The sequence below is a fragment of the Oreochromis niloticus genome, linkage group LG7, assembly GCF_001858045.2.
Source record: "Oreochromis niloticus isolate F11D_XX linkage group LG7, O_niloticus_UMD_NMBU, whole genome shotgun sequence".
NCBI lineage: Eukaryota > Metazoa > Chordata > Actinopteri > Cichliformes > Cichlidae > Oreochromis > Oreochromis niloticus.
The window spans coordinates 45,137,028-45,151,675 of record NC_031972.2 but is presented as its reverse complement, the minus strand read 5'-3'; the positions used below and the strand labels follow the sequence as shown (position 1 = coordinate 45,151,675).

Below are 14,648 nucleotides of genomic sequence, written 5' to 3'. Positions count from 1 at the left end.
GCTTCTACATTTAGCACAGAACTGCGACTAATGATCCTTGAACTGAATTAATGAGGAAATTAGGCATGCCCCATGCACCACGATATCTCTCAAATATAAGCCCGCCGCTATTTTTGATGTTAGTTTTCCATTTAGTCTTCCTTGTTAAACCCTCAAAATACTGATCCTTACGGTATGGTGTTCTTGACAAGTTCAACCTGGGCTATCCAAACAGTAGCAGGTGGGTAAACGGAGTGGGAGTAGGGGGGATTTCTATTAAACTAGGACAGGGTGAAGAAAAAGTTGATAAATAGGGGAGGAAAGCTTGTCACAGTCATGCTTATTTATTGTTCTGCTTACTAGATGTAATATCACCATCAAAATCGGACTTGCATTAATCTATATCATAGACACAATCTATGACAGTATCATCTGTGTAAGCTACTTTTCTTTAAGCCTCATTTTCCTTCATGAAAGCGCTCTCCATGAATAAAACTGTAATCATTCCTGTTCTGCTCTATAGACTGGTCACAGGTCTGAAATCACTTTCACTTTTTTGCAACGCTTACTCTAGACTACATCTTACTTCACTCAAAGTTATTTATATTTATATCAAAGTTATAGTTATTTTTTTCACCTTGATGGGATACTGAATGAGATATTATATTTCTGGTCAATTTTTTTAACCCTGTCCCACTTTTCTCTTCTAAAATAGTTTCTCCCCCGTATCCCTGCCAAGCTCTAAAATCTAATTTCACTTTGGCCATTTGGCATGAGAAGACAGATTTGGCTCTGTGGGCCTTCTGGCAAGAGGTAACACACACCATCTCTAAAGAAAAGGGACAGACTATCAATCCATGGAGGGAAAGTTATTACCTTGTGACACGCGAAGGAAACAATCATAATATTTGCATTTATGAGGTGCAACAGAGGAATTTACCTCTTTCACAGCAGACGTGGAACCTTCTTTCACGATCAACGAGAATTTGTGATCAATGCAGCAGCTTTTTTCACTCTGACTAAAGTTTCATATTCATTTAAATACTTTAGTTTGCCTTTGGCTATTAACCTAAATTGCCAGCGTGGCCTGCAGTTACAAATCTTAACACTGACAGTTAACTTTGCAGAGAGAATCAATGAACTTCAAACTAACTGCTTTGTGTAAATCTCTTTAATAAAGATTTTTCGACTGGAAGCATTAATGGTGGAGGTCGACCCTCAGTCAATATTATTTTGATGGCAATCATTATTATTATTATTATTATCATTGACAACGATGTTGCTTTCCCTCTTCAGCTGGAGATCAAAGAAGTTTGCAGTTATTGATCTTAAAGAGACAGGCCTATATTTTCCATCATTTAAACTGACTTCATGCCTAAGCTGCATCTCAGCCAAAATATAAAACACACTGTATGTATTTGATATCAAGACGTTTATATTTTTTTCTCACCGATCAGGGATAACATCATGACAGGTGAAGTGAATAACACTGATACATCAGGGAGCAAATAAACATTTTGTTCTCATAGTTGATGTGTTAGAAGGAGGAAAAATGGACATATGAAGGATTTGTTCAAGTTTAAAAAGAGTCAAACTGTGATGGCTAGTTGACTGGGTCAGAGCATCTCAAAGCTGCAGCTCTTGTGAGGTGTTCCTAGTCTGCAGTGGTCAGTATCTATCAAAAGTGCTCTAAGGAAGGAACAGTGTTGAACCAGGGATAGGGTCATGGGCAGGCAAGAAAAACAGACGCATTTTGGGAGTGAAGGCTGCCCCATGTGGTCCGATCCAAAAAAACGACCTGTAACTCAAATTGATGAAAAAGTTCATGCTGGTTCTGACAGAAAGGTGTCAGAATTCACAGAGCATCACAGTTTGTTGTGTGTGGGGCCGCAGACCAGTCGGGGTTCCCATGTTGACCCCAGTGTACTGCTGAAACCACCAACGATGGGAGGTGAGTATTAGTGCTAAACCATGGAACAACAGAAGAAGATGGCTTGGTCTGATGAATCTCCTTTTCTTTTACATCACATGGATGGCACCTGGCACCAGATAGTGAGATGCTTTGGGGAATGTTCTGCTGGGAAACCTCGGGTTCTGCCATCCATGTGGATGTTACACATAACACCTACCAAAGAATCTTGCAGACCATGGGAAACTGTATTCTCTGATGGCTGTGGACAATGGACCCTGCCACACAGCAAAAACTATTCATTAGTGGTTTGAGAACCACAACAAGAACTTTGAGGTGTTGACTTGGCCCCCAAATTCCCCAGATCTCAATCCAATCGAGCATCTGTGGGATGTGCTGGACAAGCAAGTCTCATTCATGGAGGCCCCACCTCACAACTTAAAGGATCTATTGCTAAACTCTTGGTGCCAGATACCACAGCGCACCTTCAGAAGTCTAGCATCTAGTGCCTAGCATGCCACAACGTGTTATGGCTGTTTTGGCCGCAAAAAGGTGGACCAACACACTATTGAACCACATTATTGAGAGATGATTATGTTATATGGATAAAACAGGCGTCTTAGAACAAAACAACAAAACAAAAAAATGGTACAGAAGCAAAATATGTAGACTCGTCAAAAAAAAAAAAAATCAATTTGGCTAATCCTCCTGTCTCAATCATCTTTCATTGTTTCCCAGTGACACAGCTTGACTGCTAACATCTTGATGACTACATTACCCATCTGGTCCCTGTCTTTGTCAGCGACATCAGCAACACTCATTTTTCACAACTGTCCCTCTTTATTATACAAATAACTGGCCATGTCATAATTGCTTAATCTAAATGGCTGTATTAAACTATGATTGATGAACAGAATTTACCTGATGTGATATTCTTTTATCAGTTCTTCCACCCAAGTTAATCACTCTACGTATTCCATTAGCTTCCTTTAAACACTGCCTCTAGCTTATTGAATTACTAATGCATTGCAGTACATCCAATTAATATTCAGAACCGCTCCTCAATGACTGCATTACTCCTGAGCTGAAATTTCAATCTAAATGAAACTACAGTGACTAAATGCCTATTGAATCTCTGCAACAGTCTGCTACTTTTATTGACAAACAATATAAGTAGTGATTAAATTATACAGTGAACAGTGTGACAGAAAAAAATTATACTGAGGCAAAATTTACATTTCAACCCATACACTCTTAAAGGTACTGTCAGCTGTTTTTTTTTAGTATGAAGAGAGAAAAATTGCCTCCCAATAAACTGAAGCATTCTCATAAATAAAAGAATGAAACGATTAAAAGTACTAAGGAGCTGGTGCTGGTCTGTGGAAGCTGCCATGTTGTCTAGCCATCTTGAATACACTGGCTTATATGGACATTGCCGCCAAATCCCAATTTTTTGTATGTGGAATTACCCATGAAACACATTTACAGAGAAAAGCTGCACTTTAACATAAATGTGTCTCTAATGTTTATATAAGCTTAAGACCAGCTTTTGTAGACTATGTAGAAGGTATGTGAGGTTGATTCTGAAGTCAGGACATATGGAAAAAGTCATGTACAGAGAAAGGCATTCACCCCTCACTTTCAATTTTCACAGAGCTGTCATGTAATCACAGCTGAAAAAACATGCGACAGAGGATGGGATCACTAGGATCTGGCTGCCTGTAGGGCAACTACAGCAACACAAGCAAATATAGAAAAAGTCCTGTTTCTTCACTCTCAGCACTGCCCATGACAATAACGGTCAGAAGTTACAGTCGCTGATATGAACCAGTATTTTAGTCTTTATAGTCATTTCTTTTGAGACTATAAAGTGTGAGCGAGCCTGCCTCTTCCTTTTTCTGAAAATCCATGCAAGCTCTCGTTTGCCAGGTTTACGTCTCATAGACCAATTTAGCAAAGCCGCTAGCATCTCAGAACAATGTTCCCGGAAAACAAGATTATATGCTTTTAGCAATTTAACTTGATTGCATAACTCTTGGTTGTCAAACTTTGTGTGCCATAACATGCGTTTAGGTCCTACTTAGAGAAATACTGTGTTACTAATAGCTGCTAAATCTCTTCAGACCTGACAGGATGATAGAACACCCTTAAAGGCAGTGCTGCAGCCATTTCCTTATCTAGCCTTGAACATCAATCCCAGTACTGAGTAAATATCAATCATGTATAGGTTTACATGTGCACATCAGTCCTATGGTAAAATTAAGATTCTGTTAACATGCCTTTGAATAATAGCTGGGGGAAATAATTTGAAAAGTGCATGCTGAAAAATTCAAAAGGCAAAACTTTTAAAGTTGTTCTGCACTACATGCTTCAAAGTTTGCTTTTATTGGCAGTCTTTCTAAACTTTGCCAAAGGCAAATAAAATGTGTGAGTCTCAAAGGCCCAGGAGTAAAAAAGAGATGTTAGCTTGAATCCAACAGATTTAACACTTGAGCAGGCTTGCACAGCAAGAACACATCTAAAGTGTTGAAAACAAGGTTAAGCAGGCCTTTACAAAATGTCAAAATGCCCTCATGTTGAAAGTCTGAATGTGTTAAAATCTCTACAAATTTCAAGTAGGGTAGTTCTGTGTTTTTTGATTAATTCTGAAAAAATGATATACCATATAGTAATACAGTGAAATGCTGCTCAGGTACACTCAAAGGTATGTTTTAGTTTGTAAGCAGTAAGACTCGATGCTGGTATTTGATAGGAAGGGATTTTGAGAAGAGTGATGATTATTTTATCTTTTTCTACTTTACGTTTGGTATGAACTTGTCAGTCCAGAGTACAGTTTCCCCATCCATCTTTAAAACGTAAACCACATAGGCAGAGAAAGAGGACGAACAGCTGAAACCTCAGCCTACGTAAAAAGCCATGCGAGACAAGCTTGACTAAACAGTGAAACAATAGGTGGCCAGACTAAAGGCCTTCAAGCAGATCAAGTTAAAAGTCTTTGGGTAGATTAGAGGATAATAAATCTGAAATATAGATGCCATAACAACATGTGCGGTAACTAGATATGTATTCAATAGTCCGGGGCTTCCTTAGTTTATAACGCAATTTTCATGGCAGATGAGTTTTCAATGTTAATTCTAATAAGGCTAATTTGAATGTTACTTTGCGAGTATATTTTATCCGACCCTGTAAACATGATCAATAAATCTAACCACACAGCTTGTTGTAATAATTAGAGAAATAAGCTGTCAACTGGAGAGTTGGCAATTGAATTCCCTTAACTGTGAGTATAAAAACAAGTCACGTGTAGAGCTGAGGTTTTCTAGCTGACCCTGTACTTTGGCTTTTCAGAGTTTCTAGCAGAAATGTTGGAGCCATGCAATGAGGTGGTCATACTGTGTGGCACAGATGGAATAACAGAATGAACACTGTCCAGTTCCCGCTACTTCAGCTGATGGTGATAGTGCAGCAAGGCAACAGTTTATAAGCTGAGTTTACTTTCCAGTGCCAACATAAAATGAAAACATGACTGTTAATGAATGTGAATGTTGATCAGCAATGACAAATTTAGCCTGGGATAAATGGTGAATATTGGCAGACCAAAAATAAGATTCACTATATTTAAATACCATTAATTATATGCCATGTAAGCTAATGACACATTCCTTATATTACCAAAAAACTCATATTGCCAGTACTTAGGTGGATCAGCTTGCTTACTGCTGGATTTATTAATCACTTTTTTTGGTTTACTTTCAGATGCCAAAATTAGCATGTAATACAAACAGAAACACAGAGTAGCCAAAATTACATTATCTTTGTGGGCATATCCTACTGCCTACTTATGCATTAGCATAACTTACTCTTTCCATTAAAAAGACGCATAAAAGGTGACGCGTCAGTCTTTAAACTGCTTTGATTCCACCTACTCTTTGATTTTACATGGCAGCCAAAAATTTGACAACAACCTATTTACTGGTTACGATCTGGACAAATCAATGTATCTGGGGAAAAATGTGACTTGTTAAGGGTAAACTAATAACAGTATGGCTCACAGAAATGAAACAAGTTCATTTATGATATCTAAAAAACGTGATTAATAGTTTCATTGTGTCTGCACATGATCCAGATTTGAAATTCTGAGTGAATCATGCTGTTCAGTTTGTTTCATATTCGTCAAGACTTAGCACCCAATATGTTCATTTTTGACTTGTGTGTACTAAACTATTCTATTACAGAATATTTAAGAAAAAACATGTTTGATTGTGAAATGGTTAAGAGATCAAGTAACACTTTCTGCAGAAAAGAAAAGTGGGGAGCAGACTAAGAACCCAAAACAAGCACTGAAGCAATGAGATACAAGTCTTCACTTCTGGCCAAACTGGCCACTTCTTCTAAACTGATGTAGAGATTGGTTCAGAAATTGGACTGAATTTGCAAGTAGAACTTTGAGGATATTAATAAGCACCAGTATCTGGACAGGGCAAAGTTAAGATTACTAGATAAGAATTATTTAAGTTTTGCATTGATGAAAGGGAATGTGATTCTGTGCGTGGGAAAAATCTGTTTAAGATCTTGGCAACCTTGACTAAGAACTGGGGAGAGCCGTGGCAGCCCGTGAGGAATGATGACCTGTTCTCATGCAATGGCACATTCCTGCCATAACTAAGCTGGAACAGGCCTGGGATAACTATAGCAGGCAGCTTGGAGTAACAGCTTGGTGGAATTTATGGGAACCTACCACCCACTCCTCTTTGACCAGCCCAGTCCATCTAAATGAATCCGTGTCACTGGGACTTAAAGGTTCAAAAGCCAATCTGACGTCATTTCAAGGTGAGGAAGAAAATTTTCACAACATGTGGCAAGTTTACTTGGAATGCAAATTAATGGACTCATTTATTAGCTGAGAGATCACTATTTTTTGTGTGCTTTATTACTGTATGATTTTAACTCTGGTTGACAATTTCAAGGTCCCAAGAACTATGATGACGTAAACTCGACAATTAAATTGGACAATGGACAATACTGTTATGCTGTGTTTTAATATAAATGTGAAACAGTTGTTAACTTTTGAGTATGCGACTTATTTCTTACTCAAATGTGCAAACAAATGGAGATAAACTGCTGTGCGGTAAATTACATCTGCATTTTCAAGTTTACTTTACGTTCTTAATATTGGCCCTCAAAGACTTTCATACTCACTTAATAATAGATAAAGAAATGGAGTAGAAAGCTGACCCATAGATCATTTAATATTAATGTTTCAGACATCTGTGAATCCCTTTGCGAAATTCATTCGTGCTCCCTTTTGTGCACTGATGGGAACTCCAACAGCTGCCTTCTTCCAAGGTCTACTTAGTGAGGTAGAGAGAGAGACTGAAAGAGAGGCAGGGAGGAGTGCGATGGGAATAAATGTTCTAGAGGCCTATTAATTTATTGATCTCTGCTGACCTCGACTCCAGTGACATGGTGGACTTAAAGGACAGAATAGCTTTAGCTTTTTCGCCTCCGCTTCCTCAATACATTTCCTGGAAGTTAGATCATTTTGGTGGCTTAATGGATTTAAACCTTATCAAGGAAGACCTAATGGGAAAACTTGACATTGTTTACTTTGAAAGATGGTGGAAGGGCACTTTTAGTGAATATTGTTGAGTGGTAAGTCCAGAGTAAAAAAGTGCAGAATACATTCTAATCCATTTATCAAGAAACCTCAGTGCGGAAATGCAACAATCAATAAGGCGAGCAACTTGAGAGCATCCACAACTCAGCCATTGGATCTATACATGAGTACTCCAAGCCAATGTAGATTTACTTTCAGAGTGCTCAGAAACTCCTCGGGGACTCAAAACTACACTTGGCCTGTGTTCACTACAGGATAATAGAACATTCAAAAGTATTAGGATGAACCCAAATCTTTTTTTTCAGGTCAGCACTGATACCAGTCATGTCTTCAGATGGAGATACTATATGCAATTTCACTTCATACAGATAAGCGTTATGCAACAGATAGAGCTAAGATTAATCTCACATAGTTAATTGACTTTCCAACTAAAAACGGGATCTAACTTCTTTGAATTTGTAGCTGTCTTATTTTTTTTATATTTGCTTGATTTGGGTTTACAATTTGGTTCTTAAAGCTTTAATGTCTTTTTAATTAACTAATTTTTAACTGCTGCCAGAATAGGCATAAAAACAAAATACCTAACCTCTTGATAGTTGGTCTTGTTGCGGGAAAACTAAAGAATTTCAAAGACTACATCTATGGAGGGTTTGTATCAAGATGCCATTACAAAATCTGTATTATAATTCACCTGTGTTCACATCTTCTGAGACCATACTTTATACTTATGTATACTTGTTTTCATTTCTTTAAACTTTTAAACTTTAAAAAGTTGAACATTTTTAGATTTTTCATGCCCAGTTCCTACTACTGAGCACACTTTATTAATTGGAAATAAACATAATCTCCAGCAGCTCTGCTAATGCTCAGAGAATAATGAATCTGTAGAACCCCAGAAAATCACGTTAGCGTGCAATTCCCAGTTAACTCCTCTGCCATAGCTACACTAGGAAAAGCTTTCACTCTTTGGGGAACTAACAAAACTTCATAAGGAATATTATAGCTATATAGCTTTTTTTAATTGTACTCGTGCCACACACAAAGCTCTTGGAGATGAGAAATTGAGGCAAGTAAACCAGCAGGATGGACTCAAAGTCAGATTGAGGGTGTTGTAGTTGATTTTTCACTAAATGTTGAAGTTCTGAATGAAAAATAAAAACTATAATTCAACTACAAGAGTATACCTTGTACCTGGCTATTTTCAAAGGAACGTTTTTTTTATTTGTTGTATTACTTAACACTGTCCTATGAATTGTTCAAGCATAAAAAAGGCATTTAACTCAAGAGATGAACCAGTGTTGTGTCTACAAATGAGAGACAACTGAGTAAAGAACCAATTGTCTCTTTAGGCACCTTATTACTAGCAGCCTGTTGCAAAAACACATTTACCCCTCATCTTTAGTTTCTTTAGTTGAATGCATTAAAAATATAAAAGATAAAATTGTTTGACAGAAATAGCACCGACAAGGTGATCCTTGTTGAGCTATTAGTCAATAATGTTGAATTGTGTGGAGTGTGTCCTTGAAAATATGGACAAAAGAAGTGAGAGGCCTAAAAAGCCATTTACAGCAGATGCAGACCTGACACAGACCTGAGAGATACATCTAATTATATACTGTATTTCCATGCATGTTTGCACGTTTCAATAAATCACTGCATCTAATTTTCCCAGCAAAATGACCAAGTGGCGACTCAGACATGCATAAATGCATAATTCCTATCTCTACTATAAAGTTGTAATATCCAGCAGACTTATCTGTTGCTATATATTCATGGGTAATCATTATGGTACAAAACTTCCCATTTTCCTCAAAAACTACTAATGAAGTTCCCCACAGGAAGTCAAGTGTGTGTGCCTCATTCAGATACTTCATTCAGGTTAATGGCCACATTATCAGCGAATCAGCGCTTAGAAGATAATTATGTAAAATCCAAGCCTCTCAACTTTCCCCTCCCTAAAGATTCTCTGATCCTCTGCAAGACTAGATGATTTGGGATCTGCTGATGAGATCCTGTGAACACAGAGCTGTGAGTCATGACTAGCCTAGACAGAGACAAAGGACTGTCAAGACATTTCAAAATGCACACTAATCTTCTGCAAAAAAAAAAAAAAAAAAAAAAATGTAGAATTTTGCTAAGGCATCCATTAAGACCTGGCACTATGGCAGGACATTTTATATTCATTTACTATAACAGCTGAACAAAAAGTACCCTGATTTTCTAAAATCTGCCACCATTAAACAATGAAATACTCTGTTTCAAAAATAATGGTGCAAAGAGAAAACTGAACTGCTGTTGCAGTTAACAGAAGAATTTATGTTTGTAAGACACACCAGACAATTTGTATCAAATGTGTCACAAAGCTGAGAAAAAGGGACATGGAAAAATATATACGGCTAATGTGGAAATCCAAAACAGAAATAACAAGTAAGAGCCTTATTATGACAACACAACAATAGTCCAAGTTGTCAAAGTAGAGACGGCAATAGGTACCAAAGAACAAAAACACAATGTCCAAAAATAGCTGCCAGTGCTTTGTTGATGATGTGAAGCTACAATTTTGAAATACCAACACTCATGAAGTCATGAAGTCAGGAAGGATGAAATCACTTCCCAGAAAAAGGAAAATGAGCCAATGCTGAAAGGAATGGCTGTATATCAATTGAATAACTTGGACACAGCTTGAATTAAACTCCAAGGGAGACGATCTTTAACACATAGGTCAACTACTAATAAAGATTTTCCAAAACTTCTTGAACTTGAAAACTTCCTCACCATCTCACTCAAAATAACATTGATTTTCAGTGTAGCCCTGGGAATCGGTGGGAAAAAAAAGAAATATGCCTGGACATGTTCTTGACCTCTTCCCTTGGTCATGTGTACGATCACTGTGTGATGCATGCCGGGCCTCTCAGTAAGACTTGGGATGGGCGTGTTTCACTCAAATACAGCTGTGTTGTGGATAGACTTACACTAAGCTACACATAAGCACACCCATACTCACAGGAGCCGAGTTACCAGGGTCAGAATGTTACACAGTTTGAAAAATTTGTCTTATTTGTGTTTCTGTGGCACTTCTGTGTCAGCATGAGAATACTGGCCACAAAAGAGAAGTTTTATGGTGGGGCCACACACAAAGACACTATTAAACGTCAGCCCAGGCACTGAGCGCAAAAACTGAAGCACACAATATGGCGTACCTGTTTGAGCACGTCTAACCCCACTTATAATGAACCACGTTTGCTCGAGATCAGGGATGTCAAACCCATTTGATATTGTGGGCTACACACAGTCTACTTTGATCTTAAGTGGGTCGGACCAGTGAAACTCCCCTTTCTGTCAGCATAAGGAAGTTTAACTACATATTTAATCCGTGAGATATCCTAATATAAGCAAAAGAGTTACAGTTTCAACATTATGTCTCAGTTTTTGAACATGATAAAGAAATGCTGTTGTAGTAAATGAAAGAAATCTGTTAGCACGACTACAGAGAAAAGTCCTGGCATGCTATTGCCCAGACTGTCCTTCAATTGTAAAACAGGAAGCTTTTGTATTTATTTTCCCAAAGCCATCCAGTGGGCTGAATTGGTGTCCGTTTCAGGTCCATTCTGGCCCTGAGGCCTTATGTTTGACCCCCCTGCTCTAGATACAGTGTTGAGTCAGAGCTATCAGAAAGATTATTACATCAATACAACTCTCTCCAGGTGGGCTGGAGATGATAATTCTAAGTCAATAAGGAATTCTTACCAGACTTGGTGATATTTAAGCTCTACTCTTGCTACATTGGTCTGCTACAATTTATTTATATAGCCCAACATAATGCATGTATAAATGGTATTTACTTGCCAGGGTCAGCAATATTTTCCAACCCCCCAAAATGGACACTTCAGTAGAAGAGTACAGAGTGTCCAAGAAAAAAGACTAAAACAAACTGAAAACACAGTTCCAATATAATCAATAATGGAGTCCAGCAGATGACAGTAAATAAAAAAACCTGAAGACTTAGCTTACCTGCCCGGCTATGTGGCTCCGCGTGGGCTGAAGTGTTCTGACGCTGACAAAAGCAGTGGTGTTTCAGAAAAAGCCAAAGGTCGTCTGGAACCAATTTTCCTGCACAAAAGAAAAGCAAGAGAAAAGAAGACAGGTGTCAGCTTAATGTCATCATCACGCAGCCCAGTAAGCTCCTTTGACAAGTCAGATCCTGTATATAGGCTCGTGAAATGGATTTCTGTTTCAAAATGACAAAAAACTGAGGGGAAAAAAAAACAAGTTGACAACAAAAACTTTATTTTGATAAAGTCTGAGTTCCACTAGAAAGAAACGACAATTGTGCAGTTTGAAAAGTTTGGAAATCAAGAGTTCACAGACAATTTTTTCTCTTCAAGAGAACGGTACGGCGCTGAGCGACAGCATGGTTAATAATGCTGGGGGAAGGAATGCGGAGCGCGAGCTGCTCCATCATCTTAGATAAAACCAACCTAAAAAGTCTGCAATCTCTTAAGAGGAGGCAGGACTCTCGCTGCTATCCTGCTTTTTCACTAAAAGCACCAACACACAGTCTAAGACAAGAAATAAAGACGTGCTTTACTCAACAAGGGCAAATAATAATTAATAACAGTAACAGTAGGAGCAATTAGACATGGTAATAAAATATCTTCTTTGTGCTTTGTGGTCAGTGCCTGTCCACAAAGCACCAAGCTTGGAATGAGGCTGGCAAAACACCGCTCCCTCTTGGTGTGTCATAATCTCCATACGCATTCATATCAACCAGTCACAAACCTCAGCTCGCATCAATTATGCCAACAGACTAAGCCAATCCAAACCCATTCTCCACAACACATCACGTCCTGATTTCTCTTTAAAAGCCATGACTCAACAGAAATTAGACATGAACCACTCCCCTGCCCTAAATTCATCCCTGTAGGCACGGCATTCTGGATTCGCCCACTTATAATGTAGTCTGCTCAGGCAAGAAACCAAGCTATATAAGGAATTGTTAGGGCAGACTTCTGCTAGTGGCTCTAAACTGTTAGAGTGTTTACACTGAAAGCTTTTTTTTGTTTGTTTTGTTTTGTTTTAAGAGGGTCAACTTGCTAAACATGACTAGGCCCTTAATGTATAATCCAACACTAATATTGGTAGAGGGTGGGGGAGGTGAGCGGGGTCGGCCTGTGAGAGCACATGCAGTGAGAGCACATGCAGGTGTGAGTATTGGGAATGTGTCAATATTTGGGGGAGTACCCACAAGTATTTGGTGAACATTTATACTAGGAATTAAGCCACTTTTCTTTAAATAGTTATTACTCTTTACAGTATTTCTCAACTGTAAGAGGTATGAGAGGGACAATGAAGGAGAAACTGAGTCTGAGATGCCACAAGTCTCAATAAGTGTGACAAGTTGCATAAGAAGTCAGGGTAAAGTGCTCCACATATGAATTTAAAAAGGTCAGTTCTCCCCGGGTTTACGCTCAACCACTTCTTTCCTCTGGCTCTAATCGGCAGGGCACTACAGTGTTTCTACAAGGCAGACAGACACAAGGAGCTGCACAACTCTTTATGGCAGTTAAGCAATGGTAATGAGGCAAGATGCAGAGCTGAGCACACTAGGCTACTGCCACTGCAAAGTGTTTTATTGCATCCCAATAGCACTACTGCACCCACTGCTTGTGCTGTGCCTATATTGTAATGGCTCCGCAAACATTGATGAATTACTCGCGGCTGATTCCACTACGGACATCTTTCATGCATAACGTTTGGGAAATCGTTACTCTGAGATCAAAACCGAAAGGCTGAATCGACCTGCTGTGTCGAGAGTAGGATTTTTAACAGGTTCCGACATGACAACTCGCATGTTCAGCAGCCGCTTTGATCAAAAGAAAGCTAGGAAATCTCTATGGGAACGAAACATGCCAAACTCAACAGAACCTGAATCAAGGGCTTAGCGTATTACTACCCCCCATATCACACATGACATTATGGTCTCTGAACGGAAATGCAAAGTTTTAAAGACACATGCATGATAGCTTACAACAATCCTGTGAACAGGATCACTGCAAAAGTATTTGATTTACAGAGACGGGGTGTAAAGCTATGAGGGTTGTCATGATGCTAAAATTTCAAACTCAATACTGATACACAGGAAAATACTAAAAACCATTTTCAGTACCACGGCGAAGATTTTGATCCCACCCAGCAACAACGGAAGTAATGATGAAGTCACATCTCGGAAAAGTCGACTTGTTAATTTTCAATGAATTTGCCTATTTTTCCCAAGTTCAGCTCGTCCCCACTCTTAGGTTTACCGCTAGAAGAATAAACAAGGCTGAAGTGAGTGGGGTTTGGTTTTTTGTAGTATAAGAGGAAACCCCAGTGCTCATTCCTAAACAGCAAGGTGACAGTCACAGAATTCACAGAATGTACTCACAGTTAGAAAAAAAAGAGAGAACTTTCATTGTGTAAACTGTGGTGGGAAACTTGAAAAATTTAAAAGGATTTTATCATTATGAGGCTCCTCTGCTCTCTATGTTTCTGTGAGAAACTCATGCATCCCAAGGTTTGTTATACATAAAAACTCTACCTTCTTTATCTGTGTTTAACAGGTATTAATTACCCTTCACTTTATGCTGAACAAAGGACCTTGTGCGCATTGTCACCCCTCACAAAATGCCTACCCCGGGGAACGGGGGTGGACTCAAATATCATACAAATAAAACACCAAAAGGACATGTTAAAGCCTTGATTTCAGTTTTAAGTAGGTGTTTAACATTCAAAATAAGGTTCTGTTGTCTTCATGGGATGTGCAGATGTTTGTCCCTTTCTTGCATGTGTTTGTCCAGGGTAAATAGGCGAGGAAGTCACAGGAGGGGCAGCTGACTGCTATGGTCCATGGAGCATGTCTTCAGGCCAAGACCCTGTTCATAAGATAACAACTTCACCATGACCCTCAGAGGAAATATTTAAGCAAAAAGGAGCTCAAATCCAGTCACTCCATAGTGCTAAATGCATTCACCAGGAATAAAAAACAAAAACAAAACAAAAAAAAACTCCACTGCAACCTCATTCAGCATCAGCCAGCCACTCCGTCTCTCTGGTAAATGGATTATGTCATGACTCAAGCATCTTGTAACCTAAGCAGACTGTGAC

General features: G+C 38.7%; 1 protein-coding gene across 4 annotated transcripts in view; it reads right to left on the bottom strand.

The window, feature by feature from the left end:
* peak1 (pseudopodium-enriched atypical kinase 1) overlaps positions 1-14,648 on the bottom strand; it is a 106,688-nt gene that overhangs the window by 78,059 nt on the left and 13,981 nt on the right. For all 4 annotated transcript variants that reach the window (XM_025908551.1, XM_013272786.3, XM_005453105.4 and 1 more), the window contains one exon: positions 11,517-11,615. The gene's annotated coding sequence lies outside the window, so the exon portion shown is untranslated. The remainder of the gene's footprint in view (positions 1-11,516; positions 11,616-14,648) is intronic.